Source organism: Pinus tabuliformis, chromosome 5_2 (genome assembly GCF_031772625.1).
Source record: "Pinus tabuliformis cultivar Carrire ecotype Pingquan chromosome 5_2, CPIR1, whole genome shotgun sequence".
NCBI classification, from domain to species: Eukaryota; Viridiplantae; Streptophyta; class Pinopsida; order Pinales; family Pinaceae; genus Pinus; species Pinus tabuliformis.
Genome location: NC_142306.1, coordinates 247,785,184 through 247,808,395, shown reverse-complemented (window position 1 = coordinate 247,808,395; position 23,212 = coordinate 247,785,184).

Sequence of the window (23,212 nt, the reverse complement as noted above, 5' to 3'; positions counted from 1 at the left end):
ACACTGTTAAGCTGTTGCTGAGGGGTCTTATGCTGCATGAAATTGTTCATCCTCTCTATGTTCCTGCAAATGAAAAATGGGAGGTTCATCATCTGCACCCTGGTAAAGTGCATGAGCAACCTGATGTGATAGGCATATAGGCGAGAGAACCTCCCCTCACAACTGAAGTACTTCATGATCAATTTCATGAGCGGAGCATACTCATCTTTCAAATATCTGAATGGGAAGACTCTTGTGAGATGCCTCAAACAACTGGCCTTAATGTAAGGCTCATAGTATTGCCTATCCACCTTCTTCTTCTTATGCCACTGTTCTCCAACATTTGGTATGCCTGTTGCCATTGAGATAGTTTCGGGTGTCAATGTGAAGGTGACCCCGGCCAAGATAGACTGACCTCCATGTAGATGAAGCACAAAAAGATGGGCCAACTCATGATGAACTCTAACATTAGCCACCCTTTGACAAAATTCAAAACATGCTAGGTGCTGGAAACATGACATAGCAAGAGGGCATGCCTGCAATTCAGTGAGGGTGTTTGGCTCATCCCTAACATGTTTGCCACTCCTGTGATGTCTCCTGGGAGCCTGTTCTCCTGAAGCTGTATCGCTGTGAGTTTCCACCTCATACTCTGATGAACCCTCTGATGCCATGGATGCTGTTTATATACTGTACTTAGGCTGCCCTTTGATTATGGTGAAGCTAGGTGTTGTTTGTGATATCTGCCACCAAGGGGAACAATGAAACAAAGGGAATATTAGGAAGGGAGTAATGTGATGGGAATAGGGGTTATGGGGGGAAGTTTGTTTAGGGATATGTAGGGTGTTTGACAAGGTAGGGTTTTGGGTTTGTATTGACCAATAGGAGGAGGGGGAAGGGAATAGGGTTTGGTAGTGTTTTAGGGTAGTGCTTATAGGAAAAATGGCATGGGGGAATAAGGAAAAATGGTAAGGAAGGGAAAATGGGACCTTGGCATCAACAACACAATTACACAACCCTAGCAAAAATGGCCCTTTGTGTTTTCTTGTGGTTGCTTTATGAGTTTTTTTGCATTTCAATCGTAGGCATACATCACTATATCATTTACATAATTTGAGGAACCATTGATGTTATAGAGCCTACCTCTCGAGTTGATGGGCATCCACAAAAGATTTGAGGGAGTTTTGGCAAAATTTTGGCCCTTTTTCTATGTGCATCGTGCGCAAAACCCAGTGCGCCACGCCCTGGGTGTGCACCGCGCTAGTTAGAAAATTGCACTGTGGGCGGGCTCTGTGTGCGCCATGCCCCAGTCTATATGCGTCGTGCGCTGAAACCGCTTCCAACTTTGCTCCAAAATGCATGATGCACACTCCACGACTTTGCAATGTTTTCCCTATGCCTTTGATTGCACAATGACTTTGATTTTTGATGTAAACTTGTGTATAAAGACTTGGAGGTCATGATTTAAATTTTTCTTTTCCAAAAACCCATTTTCTGATGTCATGTTTTGCCACTTTTTCATTGACTTAAATCAACACTCATTTTCGCTTTTCCTTTGAAATTTTGGCTCAAATGATGAAATTTTTAACACTCTTTGCGGGGATTGCATGACAAGGAATTTGGCCATGGAAACCATGACTGTGCTTGGAGAAATCAACTGTCGATCTCTTTGAAAATTTTATCACCAATGACACTGTTTGACTTTTCTTCAAAACAGAGTTTTGAAGAACAGTCGAAGTTTATCAATATGACGATGAAACTCTGTGAATCATTATTTTGTAAGGGCCTCTCTCTAGCCTGCATGGCTTTACTGGACATATTTAAAGACCAAACTGATAAATCCCAAGACCTAATGATCAAAAATGACTTTTGTCCATTAAAGGACCAGACCTTAACTGTCATGGACTTTGGTGATCGTTAACAAAAGACCGAAGCCAGTAGGAGCCAGACATGAGGGGAAATGACTAGCATGACCTTTCTCCGTCAGATTATGGCATGCCACTAGCGGAATGCAGCTGAGTGAATGGAGTGGGACACCTAAAAATGAAATGCATAAAGAGTTTTGATCTCTGACGGAGGACTGACGAGACTGACTCTAACAGCTTGCAATAAGGAAAATTTAATACAAATATTCTTAAGTTTATTTAAGAAATCAAACTTAGGAGAGATCATTGTTTTTTCCAAACTCAATCTCCCAGGAAAGGGAGGTGTTTTGGTTAATTGTGATTGATCTTGGACTCAAATTGTTTGGTTGGAATTGTTGTGCTAATTTTATTAGAAAATTATTCCATTTATCATTCTTCTTCCATAATTATAGGGGGTTAATACCTCTTCAATGCTTAAGTGTATGTCTTGTAACTATATAGGGGCAATTAAATACGTGGGAAATGTTTCCACTTAAACATTATAAGCAACTTTATCACCTTTATTATTGGGGTTTTTTATTGGCTAGGCTAGTAATTGAGTAGGTATCATAGGTTGTTGGTTAGATGAAAAATTTTGTTTTTGTGGTTGTGGAGAATGTATATCATATGGCTATTTTATAGGTTGAGGATATTGGGAAAATGAAAATTTCCATTGCTGTGGAAATTATTATTATTATTGATATTATTGTGGAGGAAAATATTGTCATTGGTATTGTTGTGGAGGAAATAATTGTTGTTGATATTTCTTTTGGGGATTATAAGAAGGTTGGTTTCAATAAGTAGATCCTTGCTAAGGAGACCATGCTTTCCACGACATAGGAACATTCCATATAGTTTGCATAGTATTTTGATCATAATATTTAGGAATTTCTGCTCTTTCTTCTGCTTCCATTTCTCTTTGTACTCTCTCTCCAACAAATTTTTGATAAATGGAAATAAGAAATTCTAGTTTAGTTTGTCCTTCAATTAAACTGAGAATTAAAATCAAATTCTATTCTCATAGCAACTTGTAAATAGTTAATTAAGTTTAATTAACTTAATTAGCTTAGGAATTTTGAGTTGGAAGTCTTTATGAAGTCATGTATATGTTCTCCCTATATTTTAGGGGTCCAATATAAGTTTAATTTTGAGTTGTAATTAGATAACTCATTTTATTAAGTTAAATTTAGTTAAATTAGTTCCAAACTATTTGTAGAACTAATAGAGAGTTAACAATTAGTTGGTGCACTAATGCATTCACTAGTGCTACTCCAGTTAACTGAAGAATCCCTCATCAGAAACTCATGCATGTCGATTCTGAGAAAGATCCAATTGAGACTAGAGTGCAGGGATAGTGTACTATCAGTTGTATGATTCGCTGAGTTGTATAGATCATGCATGTAATCAGGAACTGAACCTAGTAGGGATTGCACAATTTTGGATGCACTGGATTCCCATTAATATGGTCTATTCAACCATAGGAACTGCACAAGGAAATAGGGGCTTGGAGAGCTGCAGAATTGGCTAAGTGTTGGCCAAGAGCTTTCTTGTGAGCTAAGGATTGATTATACTGAGTGTTGGGATTGTTCTTGTGAGAACAAGCATTGTATTATCATCTTGTATTTATGATATATCAAATACAAATAGCAGGGTTTTGAGCTGTGGCTATACCTAGATAAATATTGTGTTATGTGTCTTTGATTATCTTCCTCTTGTCGTTTATTGTTTTCATCGATCTATTGGCTTCTGCTAGTTCAAAGTTGAAGTAGATTCTTGTCCTGTGCTTTAGTACATTGCATGAGCTTGTGAATCTACAGGATTTTCTACACTGTATCAGAGCCAAGAATACTATACTAGAGGAGATTTTGAAGTTTTGAGTTTTGGGTTATAAGTGAAATTATAATTTGCAATACATACTTCAGGATCGGTAGATGGCGTTCTATGGTTTGTGGCTTGAGTATGCCTTGGAAGGAAACTTGAATTTTATAGCCTGGAGGGACAGAATGGAGGATTTGCTAGAGGATAATGGCTTGAAGGAATTTTTTGATCAAGAAATTCCTTAGCCAGCAGCATTAGATGCACATAATTTGGCTGAATGGAAGAATTGTGTGGCAAAGGCAAGGCGGATAATCCTTGAGGGAGTTCAATACCACATTGCGCCGAATCTCCATGGCAAGGAAAATATGTATGCTATGTGGAAAAAATTGATGGACTTGTATCAGAACAACAATTACCAAAGGAAATTGGCACCGAAGGAAAAACTTCGAAAAATCAAAATGCAGAAAGGCTAGACTATTTCAAAATACTTGACCAAGTTCACTCAATGTCGTGATGAACTTGGAAGTGTTGGAATCACGGTTGCCAAGGAAGATATGGTGAGTCTTTCTCTTATAAGACTCCCAAAGAGTTGGTATAGTTATTATGACTCCGTCAATGGTCGGGAGAAGCTGCCAGATTGGGAATGGCTGTGGTCAGATTTGATGCAGGAGGAGATCAGGAGGAACATTAGGGATGGATCTTCATCAAAGACTGATGATGAAGAGAACTGTGGCTTAGTGATTAAGGCAAAGAAGGGGAAAGGGAAAGCTTACAATTCCAAATCAGATTCTTATCATGGAGGTAAGAAGAAAGAGATGACGAAAGTTAAGTTCTCTCATTGTCATGAGCTGGGCCATTTTGCTACAAATTGTCAACTCAAGAAGTCCAAGAAGAAGTCCTTAGGAGGAGTGGCAGGTGAGGCTTTGGCCTCTCAATTCAAATTATAATTTTCCCTCATTACATGCATGGTGTCACCAATGACGGGAAGTGTATGGTACTTAGACAATGGAGCTTCATTCCACGTGACTGGCGGCAAAGAGTTATTCAGTGACCTGGAGGAGAAAGATCTCTAGATGCTTATCGAGATGGGTGACGACAGGAAGTATAGTGTTACTATATTGGGCACGATTACTTTTCAGAGGGAGCATGGGGTTCCACTCACCTTGAATAATGTTATGTATGTGCCCGGGCTAAAGAAGAACTCGGTATCCTTTTCCATGCTTGAGGATAAAGGCTATGATGAGATCTTCTCGAAAGGAAAGGTGTTCCTTCGACACATAGCCATGGGTCAAGTAAAGAAGATAGGGATTCAGGTGAAGAATCTCTATAAGTTGGAGGTAGAGGAGTGTGTTGATTTGAGCACAAAAACTGAAAGGGTGCAGAGAAGAGACATTGACGAGTTGTGGCATAGGCGATTGGGCCACTTGCATCATGGAGTTTTGAAGATATTGCAACATATCTCTACCGGTCTTCCCAAAGTTACACTTGAGAAAGTTGATACATGCTAGGGGTGTACCTTGGGAAAATACACCAAGTCTTCCTTTCACGATAGAGACAGTCAAGCAGAGGATATTGTAGAGAGAGTCCATTCAGATGTGTGTGAACCATTCTCGACAGCGTCCATGGCCAAAAACATGTATTATGTTATATTTGTTGATGACTATTCTCGTAAATGTTGGATATTTTTCATGGAGAAAAAGGATCAAATTTTCACAAAGTTTTGTGAGTTTAAATCAATAGTGGAGAAAGAGTTGAGCAAGAAGGTTAAAGCTCTAAAACATGATAATGGTGGTGAGTATGTCTCAAATGTGTTTAATAACTTCTGTGCAGTGGAAGGGATTAAACGGGAGTTGACAACACCCCATAACCCTTAGCAGAATGGGGTGGCCGTGAGGAAGAACATAAGAATAGTAGGGGCAGTGAGGGAAATGTTTCATGATCAAGGCCTACCACTACACTTGTGGGATGAGGCATGCAACACAGTGGTTTATGTTCATAATCATAGCCCACATTAGATACTTGAGATGAAGACACTAGAGGAGGCTCATTCCAGTAAGAGGCTAGATGTTGGTCACTTCAGGATTTTTGGGTCATTGGTATATTTCCATGTGACCAAAGATGCACGGAAGAAGCTTGAGCTGCCAACATAGTTGGGGATATTTGTGGGGTACACTGATACACCTCACAACTATCAAGTGTACTTTCCAACCAGTAGGATGACAATGGTTCACAGGGATTTTAGATTCAATGAGGAGAAGGCCATGCAAGTTTCCCTTGAGAGGGAGCTTGAGATACATGCCGATGATGAGCTTTTAGCTCCTAAGGTTGAGGAGCCTCAGATTGATGTGGAACAACCACATGTAGAGGATCCGGGAGTGGAGACATCCACTCAAGAAAAGTCTTCCAACGAGAGAAGAAAGCGCACTAGAGAGGGTGATAGATTGTTGGATGATGCAAGGAAGCGTGTGGGAGCACCCACTTCTCAACACAGGTAGAGGAGGTCACCTGAGAGGTACATAGGATACATGACTCTTATGGGCAAATTTGTTGTGACAGAGCCATATTCCTTTAAGGAAACAATGCAACAACCGGTTTGAGTTGATGCCACGGTGGAGGAGTATGACTCCATAGTTCATAACAGTGTTTGGGATGTGGTCACGAGACTGGAGGACAAGTCAGTGGTGAGATCCTATTGGATTTACAAGGTAAATCAAGCTACAGATGGTAGTGTGAAGAAGCATAAGGCTATATTTGTGGCCTGTGGCTTTTCACAAGTAGAGGAGATTGACTATGATGAGACCTTTGCTCTTGTTGTAAGGTACTCATCACTTAGATCTATATTGGAACTATCAACACAAATGGGTTGGAAGATACATCAGATGGATGTGAAGACATCCTTCCTTAATGGCATGATTGAGGAAGAGGTGTGGATAAAGCAACCTGAAGGTTTTGAAACCTTTAACAATGATTTTCATGTGTGCTGGCTCAAGAGAGCATTGTATGGGCTAAAGAAAGAACCCTGTGCTTGGTATACCGGGATAGATAGCTACTTCACCAGGTTGGGCTCCACGAAGAGTGAATCGGATGTGAACCTGTGCCACATAGTTATGGAAGGTAAGTTTTTTATCATTGTACTTTATGTTGATGATCTCATACTAAAAGGTGATGATCAACTGATCAAATATTGCAAGGAGGACCTTGCAAGAGAGTTTGAGATGAAGGACATGGGGCTCATGCATTACTTTCTTGGCATGGAGGTATGGCAGGGAGATGGGGAGTTGTTTGTGTCTCAGGGAAAGTATGCCAATGAGATACTCAAGAGATTCCACATGGAGAGCAGCAAACCCATGGAGACTCCTCTAGCAGGTAACTAGAGGAAGGAGGATGCTACTTCAGGGGAAGTAGTGGAAGCTATTGTTTACATGAAGCTTGTGGGTTCACTCATGTACTTGGTGAACACAAAAAGATATATGTGCCATACAGTTAACCAACTTAGTCAAGCGATGGTTAGGCCTGCAAAGCTGTATTGGAAGGCGGAAAATCATGTGTTGAGATACCTCAGGGGCGCTTCTCAGTATGGATTATGGTATAGAGGGAGTGAATATTCAAGGCTTCACTGATGCAGGTTGGGTAGGGAGTCCATCCGACAGGAAGAGCACATCAGGAGGGATCTTCATTATTGGGCCTGTGATAGTTTCTTGGTACAATAGGAAACAAAGATTGGTTTCACTCAGTTTGGTAGAGGCATAGTACATCATGGCGAGTCAAGCAGCATGTGAGGCCATTTGGATGAGGAAGATCCTGGCTGGTTTATTTGGTCAGCATATGGATCCAACTGTGATTTACTGCAATAATCAAAGTTGTATCAAACTCTCTGAAAATCCAGTTTTTCATGATCGGTCCAAGCATATTGATATCCGATATCATCATCTAAGAGATTGTGTATTAAGACTGATTATGTTGTTTGAGTACATTCCCACAGAGGAGCAAGATGCTGACATTTTGACAAAGGCATTGTCAAAATGTAAATTCTAGTTTCGCAGAGACATGATCGGGGTAGCTGATAATCCCTTTCTTGTTGAGAAATGGCAACAAGAAATTCCAGTTTAATTTGTCCTTGAATTAAATTGAGAATTAAAATCGAATTCTATTCTCATAGAAACTTGTAAATAGTTAATTAAGTTTAATTAACTTAATTAGCTTAGGAATTTCAAGTTGGAAGTATTTCTGAAGTCATGTATATGTTCTCCCTATATTTTAGGGGTCCAGTATGAGTTTAATTGTGAGTTGTAATTAGATAACTCAATTTACTGAGTTAAGTTTAGTTAAATTAGTTCCAAACTATTTGTGGAACTAATAGAGAGTTAACAGTCAGTTGGTGCACTAATGCATTCACTAGTGCTACTCCAGTTAACTGAAGATTCCCTCATCAGAAACTCATGCATGTCGATTCTGAGAAAGACCCAGTTGAGACTAGAGTGCAGGGACAATGTACTATCAGTTGTATGATTTATTGAGTTGTATAGATCATGCATGCAATTAGGAACTAAACCTAGTAGGGATTGCACAGTTTTTGATGCACTGGATTCCCATTAATATGGGCTATTTAGCCATAGGAATTGCGCAAGGAAATAGGGGCTTGGAGAGCTGTAGAATTGGCTAAGTGTTGGCCAAGAGCTTTCTTGTGAGATGAGGATTGATTATACTGAGTGTTGGGATTGTTCTTGTGAGAACACACATTGTATTATCATCTTGGATTTCTGATATATGCAATAAAGATAGCGGGTTTTTGAGCTATGGATTTCCACAGATAAATATTGTGTTATGTGTCTTTGATTATCTTCCTCTTGTCGATTATTGTTTTCATCGATATATTGGCTTCCGCTGGTTGAAAGTAGAAGTAAATTCTTGTCCTGTGCTTTAGTAATTGCATGAGCTTGTGAATCTACAAGATTTTCTACACAAATTTCCTAATTCCATCCTTATTACACTTCGATTAGTTGATTTGGTAACCTTCGAAAGAGTTTCTCTTTGTACTTTTCTAGCTTTAGCTGTTTTCCTAGAATATTTCCTACACAACTCAGAAAAATTGATCAAAAGGTAAATAAGAAATATCTCTTGCTCCCATAAGGTTAAGCACATTTATGAATTATTTACAAATGAATTTTAAGACAATTGTGTGAATAATATTTGTATTTAATGCACTATGTTTTAATTTTTTCAAATTGCATAGAAATATTTCTAAGTGATATCCTAAAATTTCATCCTCCTGTTGTGTGCATGTGGTTTTGCATATGTTTTTGTAGATCCGCTAAAAGTAACTACAATTATATTCTACTACAAGGTTAATGGGTTGGGGGTTTATGAATTCTATGACATGTATATAATGCATTATAACATTGTAAAGGAACACATTGAAAAAATTATTTGGATTTCCTAGTTTTGGGTTCCAGGAGAACAATATTTGTGTATATTTTTTGCTATTGCCATTGTAATTTTTATGCTAGTTTTAAGAATTTGTTTGTAAGTATTATCTCTCTCTCTCTCTCTCTCTCTCTCTCTCTCTAGATATATATATATATATATATATATATATATATATATATATATATATATATATATATATATATATATATATATATATATATATATATATATATATATATATATATATATATATATCTATATCTATATATATATATCTATATCTATATCTATATATATATCTATATCTATATAAATATATATATATATATATATATATATATATATATATATATATATATATATATATATATATATATATATATATATATATATATATATATATATATATATATATATATATATATATATATATATATATATATATATATATCACTCCCATTGTAGACTTTTAGCTCTAACCCTGAATTTTGTTGTGCACCAAAACCCCATTGAGTAGATTACGGTAACAAAAAATATTTTCTTTTTGACAAGAATCAGGTTGAATTTCCTTATAGGAGTTAAATAGTGAATTAAATCTCGTCATATAAGAAAAATATTGAGAAGCTCTATCATATTTTTATTACAACCCTCTCTACTTCCATTAACAAATTCCTTGTCAAGGTATTAAGGAAAAAGAAAAATAGGAAATCCAATTCTTGGTATGACAATGAGCACATAATTGCTAGAAAAACCATTAGATATGCCTCTAAAAAGTTCTTAAAATTGAATAAGATAGAATGATACAAATTCCTAATAAAAAGGAAAAGAAAAAGACACTATATTAATTTATAAGAAGAGAAACTTCCACTTATCAAGGATTGATCCTAGGAGATTTTGGAGGTAAATTTGACTTATAACTAAAGAAAATAATACAATTACCATGAATGAATAAATTTCCTACAAAAATCTTTATAAATCCCCTATTGTTGTAGAAAAAATTCCATGCGTTCATATAGAGGATGAAGTGTTTTCTATAAAAAAATATAAATTTTGGGGTTAAGTGACTTGCAAAAGAGAAATATAAGGACATTGAAGACTAGCAAGCTAAAATATTGAAAATAGGAGGGTCTATCCTCATCTGCCATATACACAAGCTCTTCAATTTAACAATCAAGTAGGACTTCTCTAAAGGATAAAATTAATCCCTCTGATTATAAGACCATTATGATTAGCCCCATCTTAGCCAAGCTTTGTGGAAGTATTTTGGGAAAACAAATAAGCATATGGGTTTAAATCCATAGAAAAAGAGCTAAAGGACAATCTTGTTTTAAGTGGAATCATTCAACTCTCAAGCATCATGTTATGCTGTGGACCATTGTAGGAGAGTGTTGTAGTAATAAAACCAATCTCCTCTTTTGTTTTGTTAATATTATGAAAGGTTTCGACACTGTTCCCAAGATTGGCCTTTGGAATATGTTAGAAGGGATAAAAAAACTCCTTACAAGCTACTATTGTAAGCTTATATGAAAGTTTCATTGCTAACTTTATGTTGAAAATAGCAACAAGACATGATAAAAGTAGAATCCAGAATATTCCAATTTTAATTTGTCCTTGAATTAAAATTGTGAATTAAAAATCGAATTTAGTCTCACCAGCTGCTTGAAAACAATTAATTAATTCATGTTGAGTTAATTAGTTGGAGAAATTCAAATTAGAAGTCTTTCTGAAGTCATGCAATAATTATCCCTTAAATTAAGGATATTATCCCTTAATTAAGGAGATAAGGTTGAGTTATATTTGAGTTGTAATTAGCTAGCTCAGTTTACTGAGTTAAGTCCAGTTAAATTAGTTCCAAATTGTTTGAGGAACTAATTGTGAGTTATCAGTTAGTTGATGCATGCATGCACTCAACTAGTGTACTCCAGATAACTGAAGATCTCTCATCATTAACTCATGCATGTCTGTTCTGAGAAAGACCCAGTTGAGCTAAATGTCAAGGACAGGTTACTATCAGTTGCATGTGTTTTACTATAAAGGAAACTCATCCATGCAGTAAAGGTAAGGTTCCTTGAGGATTACACAGTTCTGATAGGGTGTAGGATCAGTCTTTCACTTGGTAATAGGAGGATCACCCAAAGAAATTGCGCAAGGAAATAGGAGCTTGGAGGGCAGAGGAGAAGGCTTGTGATAAGCTTTGATTGACTATGAGCATCCAAGAGGATTGTACTGGGAGCTGGCTAGCTGTGAGAACTAAGGCTTTGTGTAATTATGATATATTTCTACCTTGTATGATAATACAGATAGTGGGGTTTTAGCTGAGGCTTTCCCCTGAGTATTTTATCTATTTCATGTGCATTGATTCTTCTTCTTATGGTTATATGTGTTCAGCTCTGATTCAACTCGATCTTTAAGCTTTCACAAGTTTTATGGTAGAAGTAGATTATAGTATTTTGCTTTGGTATATTGCATTATCGAATTAATCTACAGTCAAATTTTCTACATAGATCTCAAAGGTAGATTTGTAGAGAATTTGCAGGAAATTCTACAATGAACACTAAGGGGTGGTAAAAAGAAATACATTGTAATATAGGAGTCAAGCAAGATTGTCACCATGTTCCCTACTTCCTTTGGCATTTGCATTGATAAGTTAGGTGTTGGTTGGAAGAAGTTGGTTGTATTATCTTGACTCTCAATGCTATAGTTATCATCCTTCTTCTTTATGTTGACGGTATTGTTGTCATGGCATAGTATCCCTATGACCTTAATAATTATAAATAAGAATCCACAAGGTCTTCTACTCTAGTATGGGTATGACTATGAACATGAACAAAACAAATATTATCATAATCAAATCCTATAATATCATTTATGACACTTTCATATATGATGATAATATTTTGGAGGAAATGCCTTCATACAAATATCTTAGAATCAATATTTAGCATAAGCTCAATTAGAAATATAGTGTTGAAAAAAGGATAATTGGAGGGTCGAAAGATTATTATGCACTTGAAACATGTGTAAATTAGTATACCTTTGGTTTTGGGTGTCAAAATAACTCAAAATTTGAAGCCGCTAATGAATATAGGCTGAAATCAATAGACACATTTCTTCAACTCAATCTATAGAAGGGAAAACATACAAAAGAAACAAATGCAATCAATCAATCATAAGAAATTAGTTTTTATTGGGGAACCCAACTAGGGAAAACCCCTCATCTGTTTGTATTATATCAGATGAGAAGAATAATCTATTACAATGAAAATTTCAATCCTTGAAGCTCAACGCGCACTGCAATACTAATCTCTTCCTCCCGAGCCTGCCTTGGCCAACACTTAGCCAAAATAGGCCTCTTGCTTCCTCCTATTTCCATGTGAAATTCTTGCTCATAAAGAATAAGGAAGCTCCTATTTTCTTGCGTAATTACCAAGAGAATCAACTCACCTGCTACATGCAAACATTGTACACTTATTAGTATACAATAATGATCACAATTATGCCTTTTTCCTCCACTCCACCAGGCAATTTGAAATGCATGCATACTAGGTCTATTTTTAGTAAATTGACCAATTAATTGAGAGATTAGTGAGATAACAACAATTACGACTCCTCAAGTAAACTCATACTGACTCTATGCTATACTAGAGCTCAAACAACTAAGTTTCACTAAATATAACTCCACTAGATTTCTAGATCTTAGCAATAAACTCATGCACAACTCTACTTCTTTCCCATAAACTCAAATTGAATGACTTAACTGAGTGACTTGTCTATGTCACTCTTGTTAACTGCAACTCAAGTCATCCTGCTGAAGTGGAAATTCAAATTTCTCCATTTGACTAAGGCATAAGTCAAATGAAGCCTTTTATTGCTACAATTTAACACTCCCTCTTAGCAAGAAAAGGGTTCTAAACAACCCCAATCCTGCTCTTGGGGAACTTGAACTTGCCTCTTGATAGTGCCTTTGTCAAAATTTATGCATCCCTCTCTTTTGTGGGAATGTATTTTAACATGATGATCCTCCTCTGCACACAATATCTTAGGTGATGGTACCTAAGTCACCTCTTTGAAAGAAGATGGCTCATAATCTGTTAATTCTATCATGAGTGCCATATATCCTATATATCCGTCTGGTCATCCCCTCTATATGTGGAATGAGATAGGAGCTCCAACTTGCTCCTAATCTTCTTGCACCAACCTGTCTACCATCCTGGTCCCCTTCCTCCCTTCTCTGGAAGGATTTGTGTGAGTGGGTTCCTCCATTTGGCCAGCTCTCTGCTCCTCCACATGTGGCTGCTCCACACCCTCCTCGTGGAATGTCTCCTTGCCTTTGAGAAATATCTGAATCTATGGATTTGATTGAGGCTCCTCCTCTAGTGTTATGCTCAACTCTCACTCTATATATATCCCCATGGTTTTCTCCTCGTCAAATCTCACATCTCTCCTCATCATAGCCATCTTGAGTGAGGGAATGTACACCTGGTAAATATGAGGTGTCCCTATGTATCCTACAAAGATCCCCCTCTCTGCAGTGGTCTCCAAATCTTTCTTTCTATCTTTGGAGACATGACAATAGACTATGGATCCAAAAATGTGAAAATGGGAAACATATGGCTTCCTCCCAAAGAAAGCCTCTTCAAGCGTAATAATTCCAAGAATTTTGTGAGGGCTATTGTTCTGCAAGTAAAAAAATGTGTTGCAATCTTTTTCCCATAGTGATAGTGGCAATCCATGGAAACATTCCTCTAGTAGCTCCTACAATAATTCAATTTTTCCTCTTTGCAGCCCCATTTTGTTGTTAGTTGTGGGGTGCAATTAACTCCCTTCTAATGCCCTTGTTGACACATAATTCTTTTAAGGCATTAGTCACACACTCTCCTCCATTATCACTTCTCAGGGATTTAATTTTCTTTCTAGTCTCATTTTCAACTAAGGCTTTAAGTTCAACAAACTTTGAATAAACCTCATCTTTCTTCTTCATGAAATAGATCCACCATTTGCAGGAAAATTCATATATGAAGATCACATAATACCTGTGCTTTGTAGTTGAGAAAGTGGAAAATGGTCCACACACATCTGAGTGAACTTTCTCCAAGATGGGTCCAACTCTTCTATATTAGCCCTAGAAAGAGGATTTAAAATATTATCCAAGAGTCATCCCTTGCAAAAATTATGTTGATCAAGGGTGCATTTTAGAAGTCTAGTGGTGATCTGGTCCATTATTTTCAAAGCTCCATGGTGTAAGTGTCCCATGTGCATATGCCGGAGATCTCCAACATCTCGGCCTTGAACATGTACTACCTTGCTGGTCAATGCGACACATACATACACCTCTAGCTTGTAGATATTTTGAACACGAACACCAATTTTTTTTACTTGTCAAGTAACAACATGATTAAGATATGCCTTCCCTTTATTTCAAACCACATCATATCCTCTATCTTCAAGTACAACTACAAAAAATAATATTTTCTTCAGATCATGCACATACATTAATTATTTAGGTGAATATGGGAGCTTGACTCCCTCTTAAAGGTGATAGTGCCAATCCCTTTGGTACTTTACCTCCCTTCATCTCCAAGATCTATATGTAATTGTAGGTCCTTCTCCTCTAAGCTGTTGAAGAACACCTTATTTCTTGTCATATGTAATGAAGCACCAGAGTCCAAGTACCATACACTACCTTGTACAATACTTTCCATGCAAGCAATGATGGTGAAATCCAACTTGAATTGTGATGTGAGAGCATCTCCTTCTACTCTTGCTACATGCTTCTTACTCTTATGTGGACACTTGGTTGCATAATGTCCATACTCATGGCAATGAAAGCATTTAATTTTACTGAGGTATTTCTTCTTTCCATGGTTCCAACTAGATTCTGCCTTGCCTTGGGCCTTCTTTTCTTTAGCTTTCTTTCCTTTGTCAGCTAAATATTTTTTTTCTTCCTCATCAGTTCTTGATGTGACACCACCTCTTGTGTTTCTTCTAATATCCTCCTACACCAAGTCAGACCAAACTCTCTCCCAATATGGGAGCTTGTCTCTTCCATTAACTAAATCCTGATAACTGTGCCAGGACTTAAGAAGACAAAGGAGTGCTAATCTCACAAATTTAGATGGTGGCACATTTTCTCCAACTCCTCCAAGTTCATCTCTGACTTGAGTGAGTCTAGATAGGTACTGAATAACAATTTCAATTTTATTCATTCGAATGTTCCTGAGCTTATCTTTCAATGCCAACTTCCTGACATCACTGCTGAATTTGAATAACTTTATGAGGGTTTCCACATTGCAAAAATAGTCTCCTTTCCATTCAAATTCGAAACCACATGGTCTTTGATTCCCTCTAGGATAATCCTCCTAGATTTTGCCGTATCTTTCTTCCACTGAGCTAACCGCTGTGCATCTGATGCTGCTGGTTTTGGAATATCGGTTTGTGTGTACTCTAATACTCCATTGTCATCTAGCTCAACTTCCATTCTATCTTTCCAGGGACATAAATTCCAATTCCCTCCAATGCATACTCAAGCCTCAATCCATTGAAAGACACTATTTTTGCACTGAAGAAATTCCTATACTCGAATTCTTGCACTTGTAGAATTCAAATTCTTGCACTCATATTCTTGCACCAGCTTTTTGAAATTTCTTTGAGAGATGATTAGGACCCTGGTTTCTATGTAGTTTTTAATAGCTCTGATACCATGTAGAAATAACTCGAAATCTGAAGCTGCTAATGAATTCAGACTGAAATAAATAGACACAAATATGTTCTACTCAATCTGCGTAAGGGAAAACATACATTAGAAACATATGCAATCGGTTAATCACAAGGACATAGTTTTTACTAGGGAACCCAACTGGGAAAAAACCCTCATTTTTTTGTATTATATTAGATGAGAAAATGATCTATTATAATGAAAAATTCAATCCTTGAAACTTAACCTACACTGCAATACTGATATCTTCCTCTTGAGTTTTCTTTGGCCAACACGTAGCCAAAATAGGCCTCCCGCTTCCTCCTATTTCCTTGCACAATTCCTGCTCCTAAGAATAGGGAAGCTCCTATTTGCTTGCACAATTCCCAAGAGAATTAGCTCACATACTACATGTAAACACTGTACACTCACTAGTATACAATAATGATTACAATTATGCCTTTTTCCTCCACTCCACTAGGCAATTCAAATTACATCCATGACTAGGGATATTTTTAGTAAATTGACTAGTTAACTGAGAGATGAGTGAGATAACAACAATTACAACTCCTCAACTAAAATCATACTGACTCTATTCTATAATAGAGCTCAGATAACCGAGTTTCACTAAATATAACTCCACTATATTGCTAGATCTTAACAATCAACTCATGCACAACTCTACTTCTTGCCCACAAACTTGAATTGACTTACTTATCTGAGTGAGTTGGCCATGTCACTCTTGCTAATTGCAACTCAAGTCATCTTGTTGAAGTGGAAATTCAAATTTCTCCATTTGACTAAGGCATAAGTCAAATGAAGTATTTTCTTGCTACAATTTAACAGTGGGATAAGAAAAAACTCTTATTTGATAAATTTTTCACTCTTGTTATTTTATATATATGTGAAGTCTTGGGATATAGTGTCTTTAGATCATCTTGGAGAAAGATACAATAAATACAAAAGAGTTTTATAACTTATAATCTTAATATTAAAAGAAATAAACCCTATATTATCCCCCTCAAATAAGCAGCCCTCTCCTCCATTAAGTACACAACCACGATTAAGTATTTAATGTGCAAAAGGTAAAAAATGTGGATGACAAGATACTCCCCAAAATTGCTTCCAGATCTAGCCATAACCACTGGTAACTAAAGAAAGGATGGCATCAATAGGCCATGTCTTGGCTAAATCATTAGGGAATAAAGGAAGTGTCATATTGGAAGATACCAATAATATTAAAAATACTATTACATCAAATTTAAAAATAATTGATGTGATAAAGAGTTAGAAAATAAAAGGAAGCTAAGATACTACAAGGAGGTGGTCATCCCTAATCTAGAAGATCAAATGTGCCTTTCAATTTTGACCAGCACAAAGAATAAAAATCAACATTGGTAAGATACAAACCAACTCCCATAAGCTACATAGAGAAAATGGCTATTATACAATTCCCAAAACACCACGGGATGGAAAAATCTATCATTGTTTTCAGACTAAGAGGGCTGATGATGAAAAACACTTTTGCTTAGAGTGCTTTGTTTACACCCAAATTATTGTAAGTCAATTCCAAAATATCTAATACAATGATGACCTTCCTAACCTCGTAAGAAATCAAAATTATGGTAAGATTTTAAAGAAATTTAAGTAATCTTTACATTTTCTCTCTCTCTCTCTCTCTCTCTCTCTCTCTCTCTCTCTCTCTCTCTCTCTCTCTCTCTCAACCACGATTAAGTATTTAATGTGCAAAAGGTAAAAAATGTGGATGACAAGATAATCCCCAAAATTGCTTCCAGATCTAGCCATAACCACTGGTAACTAAAGAAAGGATGGCATCAATAGGCCATGTCTTGGCTAAATCATTAGGGAATAAAGGAAGTGTCATATTGGAAGATACCAATAATATTAAAAATACTATTACATCAAATTTAAAAATAATTGATGTGATAAAGAGTTAGAAAATAAAAGGAAGCTAAGATACTACAAGGAGGTGGTCATCCCTAATCTAGAAGATCAAATGTGCCTTTCAATTTTGACCAGCACAAAGAATAAAAATCAACATTGGTAAGATACAAACCAACTCCCATAAGCTACATAGAGAAAATGGCTATTATACAATTCCCAAAACACCACGGGATGGAAAAATCTATCATTGTTTTCAGACTAAGAGGGCTGATGATGAAAAACACTTTTGCTTAGAGTGCTTTGTTTACACCCAAATTATTGTAAGTCAATTCCAAAATATCTAATACAATGATGACCTTCCTAACCTCGTAAGAAATCAAAATTATGGTAAGATTTTAAAGAAATTTAAGTAATCTTTACATTTTCACTCTCTCCAAAAAAAAGATTAGCTAACTAGAGATTGAAAATACAAAATACATCAAAGATTGAAAATACAAGATACATATATTGATACTAAGGTCTTTAAGGCCAAAAATGTTCATTGGGTTTTTCAAAGGTATTTTCTTCATTTTTTCTTGTGAACGTCATTCCATCCTAGGAAGTTGTCGGGAGTATATGACGTGGAGACAATGAAAACATTTCCTTGAGGAATTTCCATTTTTGGAGGGTCTGCAATAGTGGCTAGTCTCTTATCACTATCTGAGTGATATAATTCATGAAGATGCTTATCACTAGTGGACAAAGCTAGAATCATGACTGTATCTCTTTCTTCTCCATTCAAGGGATCTAGATGAGAGTGGGGAGATGAAGTAGGAGGAGGAGGGACCCCAGAATTTGTGGGATGAAATGGAACTGCATGGGGATGAGCTAAGGCCAAAGGACTAGATTTGGTTATATATGATTTTTTTTGCTACATGTTGTCTTTCTTGTGAGCTAAGGAATTCTTATATCCTTTTGGGTCTTGCTATCCTCTATTATTTTCCTTCGCATCAAGGGGATGAAAATTCCCTTAAGAAGAAGGGCGGGAATTCTCGAGGGAAGACCTACAATGGAAAGTTGTGTCTTTGTAATCCATTGACTGCAAAAAGGTCATGTCATTCTAATTGATGAGGATCATGTTCGACAACCCTTTGCTGATATCTATTTCGACACAAATGCATGCAAATGTTACAATACCCCTCAAAAGCCTCTTTTTTTATCTATATTAATGAAAAGGCCAAGTGAGTTCCCTACATAAGCTAGTGACATCCAGAGATAACAAATGAATGGGAATTTTAGGAACTTTTACCCAAACTAGAGTGGTTAGAGCTGTCATGGATAAAGGGTTGAATTCAAGAAACCATAATTGAAATGAGAGTCTAGAGTGGCCCTAAAGCTTAGGGCCTTTGATAAAAAAATATTTGACAATCCTCATAATTTTTGAAATAAACCACAGAAAATCCCTTCGAACATAAATATAGATCTATATTTGGGGATTAGGTTTGATGCACCCATTCTTGGAGTGTAGATGTTAATGGTCATAGTCGATTAAATTGGAAAATCATGGCATTCCACTCATAGGTTAAGCAAAAAATACTGGATTGGGAATCTTACACCTCTAGATTTTGAATATCTTATGCTTGTTCTACAATCAAAGCTGGCCCTGAGAGATCTTTGGGAGTTGGTTGCAAGAGCCTTGGATTTAGAGAATCCTTAAAGGATCGTGATTGAGAGGAAGAGGGCGCTTCCTAATTGAGAGGAAGAGGGCACATCCTAGCCTTTGGCTCCTCCATTCAATCTTGAGACTAAGAGGATTAAGGTGTCCTTGGCTATACCATAATCTTTGAGCAAAATCCCTTCTTAAAGTTACGTATCCCCATGTAGGAGCCACATTGAGAAGGAAGGGATTCTTGTTCGATCTTGAATTTTGGTTACAAGTGTAGAGACAAAATCAACAACTTTCACTTGATGAAAAAGGGTACCCCTTGAGAGTGGTCTCATAAAGACCAAAAAACTCGAGTGATCTAAAGCAATGGCATCACATTGTAGGAGGAATGAACCCTGCTACAAAAAAAATTCCCCATAGTTTAGTAGATCTACAATGATGGCACCAAAATGAAAGAGTTTCAAACTAAGAGAAGAATCTTGAAACCAAAAATCCCAAAAACAAAATGATGGCTAAAAACTTTAAAATTTCCATCACAATCTTAACATATATGAAATTTATATATGTTATATTATATTTATCATACTTATTCTTATTAAAATATCCATACTCTATTAAAAAAATAAAATACAATAAAAAAATTCATATTTTATGTAGTCATCAAAGATGGATATAAGTATAAATATGTAAACCCACCTTATATATAAATACAAATTCGGTGTCAAACACAAAACATATATATAATATCCACTTATAAAATATATTTATGATATTTATTTCAACTGAATTATTATTAAACAAATTCGTATTATATACCTGGATATAATATTGAGTTTTAGTGGATCTAATTTTCTTTTGAAAAATACGTTTAAATTATTTAAATTTATAAATATAAAATTTTAAATAAATATAAAATCGAATATCATAATTTAAAATATTATTATTATTATAAATTAAATAAATATAAAAAATAATTGATCACACTTTAAAATCTAAATATATTAAAAAATAAGAGAAAATTAAAAACATCCCAAACGTCGACCGTAGACGGTCGCTGAATAGCTTTAGATGGAAAGAAGATTCGCTCAACTTTCTAAGGTGGCATTACATCCTCTATTTAAATTGCCTCAATATCTTCATCGTCTATAACTTGTGTGGTTGTTATGCATTATTAAATTTTAAGGAAATATGTATGAGTTTTAGTTTAATTGGTTTTTATTTTTGAAATTTCTCCTTTTTTCCTTAATATATAAATGAATTTAATGTTATAATAAATTTATTGGTTTATTTAGATAATGTATATTAAAATTAAAATTTAATAATTTTTTAATAAAATTAATATACATGTATATTGATTTGAATTACAATAAATTTAAATTTTGAATTTCATAATTTATATAATATTTTTAATATTTCATAATTTATATAATATTTTTAATAATTAAATTACTCTCTAGATAGTTAAAAAAATATACTAAAAAACATCAAAACATTAAATAATATATTTATTTTGTAAGTTAAATTCAAAATATGTTTAATTTTTATGAATTTAATTTGATTAGGGATAATAATAATTATTTCTAATCACCTAAAATAAATTTCTATATATAACAATTTAATTAATTAATTAAAAATAAAATTATGGTTTTAAAACATTTTCAATTGATATTTATAATTTTTTTGATGTTTAGTGTAAAGCTAACATGTTGTGGGCGCACACACAAATACATATTTATATATATTTTCATTCTATAAAGAACTAGATTTGATCCATATTAAGTGTGGATTTATATTTGATATACTTTCACTCTATAAAGAACTAGAGTTGATCCATATTAAGTGTGGATTTATATTTGAGACACATGCACGCATGTTGCAACAACACAAGAAAAAGATGAACATTAAAAATTCTTTCTAGCCCATTCATATACGTTAAATGGTTGATAAAAGTCAATACACTTATATGTAAATAAGAAAGACAGGTTGGTAAGAAATAAAATTTTAGGGTTGGAAGTCAGTTACATGGTTAAAAAAACTTGTTGATAATAAAGAAATCACAAATCCCCATTCATAAAATGTAAGTAACTTAATAAATCATTAAGTGTGGATTTATATATGAGACGCATGCCGGCATGTTGCAACCCAAGAATATGAATGTTAAAAACTCTTTCTAGCCCAGTCATATAAGTTAAATGGTTGATAAAGGTCAATAAGCCTATATGCAAACACGAAAGACAAGTGTTGTAATAGGGTTAGTAAGAATTAAAATCTCAGGGTTGGAAGTCAGCGATATGATTAATTTTTTCTGATAATCCAAATAATCACAAATCCCCATTCATAAAATGTAAGTAACTTAAATAATTAAATGATAACTTTTCATATGATAATTAAATCTTAACCATATAATATTTGTAATAACACTTTCTTGGTGATATAGGCATGTTTATTGGTGTAAAAATACCAAATAATTATGTCAATAGTCTATTTTGGAGTAAGTTTTGGAATTTTAATTTAATTATCAATAATTATTAAGTAGATCATAGAGATTTAACCTTTATGAAGTATTCTAGAATATTCATACTAGTATATACAAATCAAGGGTTGAGATTTATCTCCAAAGTAGTTATGCCCTTTTAATTAAATTGATTAATTAAAAAATAATTTTCATATGAAGTAACTTATGGTCTTTTGGACATATAGTGTTGATAAGCCATGATATTGGCCCATTATATTATAAGAAAGCCTATTTATAGATTAAGAATCTTCATGGTAAATTGAGGATAAATATGCATGGTTAAAAATCTTGTTTTTTTTTATATATTCTTTTTAATAATAATAATAATTTATTTAATTTTAGTAACTTACGACGAATCATGTAGTAAGTGTTTTGATTCTTATTATGAATAAATATTTATTAATCCTTTAATTTATATAACTACGTTAGTTTATATTTTCAATTTGTTAAAATTATTAAAGATATAATATTTCATATTTATAATTTATAATATTATTGTCAAGGTTTTCTATTTTAAAAATAGTATAGAGGATTTAAGATTGAGATGTGGGAATATATCCAATTATCTTACTTTCATTCAATCTCTACTCTCCAATAATTTAGTTATTCCAGTATTAATTAATAACTTAAAAATATTGATATAATTGATAAATAAAAAATGTTTAATTTCAATTAGCAAATGAGAAATTTTTATTGGGCCTAGAGGCTTATTTTTCAATCTAGTATGAGGGGAATGTGTAATTCCATCCGTGTTCAATATTTTAAATGAAAAAACATTGTTGCCTATATAGATTATTATAAATATTTGATTAGTTTTAATTAAAAGCATTATAAAACATTAATAATCACATTCTTATTGTGTTAGCTTGATACATTGATATTTCACTTTCACTCGTTGAGTCATAAATAAAATATTTCAGTGTCTATGACCATTTTGGTCTCAGTGGACGTTAACCACTATCATCATCATCATCAATATAATTTTGTATAACTTTGCAGATATAAAGTAATTAATATTTAAAAAGATTATATTTCTCTTATAAATATTTCAATACAGAACTTAAATAAACTGTTTGAATATCCATATTAACTAATATATTTCAATATGAACTCTTTTTTTCTCTCTCATTCAATTTTTAATATAAAATATTAATAATAGTAAATTATTCAATAGTACAATTTAGAAAATGAAAAATTACATATGGTCTATATAGAGAGATGCAAAAAACCATTCTAGATCTATCTTAATCACATATTTATGAAGCACTAAAAGGGATTAAATTTCTTGACATGTAAACATTTTTTCAAGTTTTGCATTAAAAAAGAGG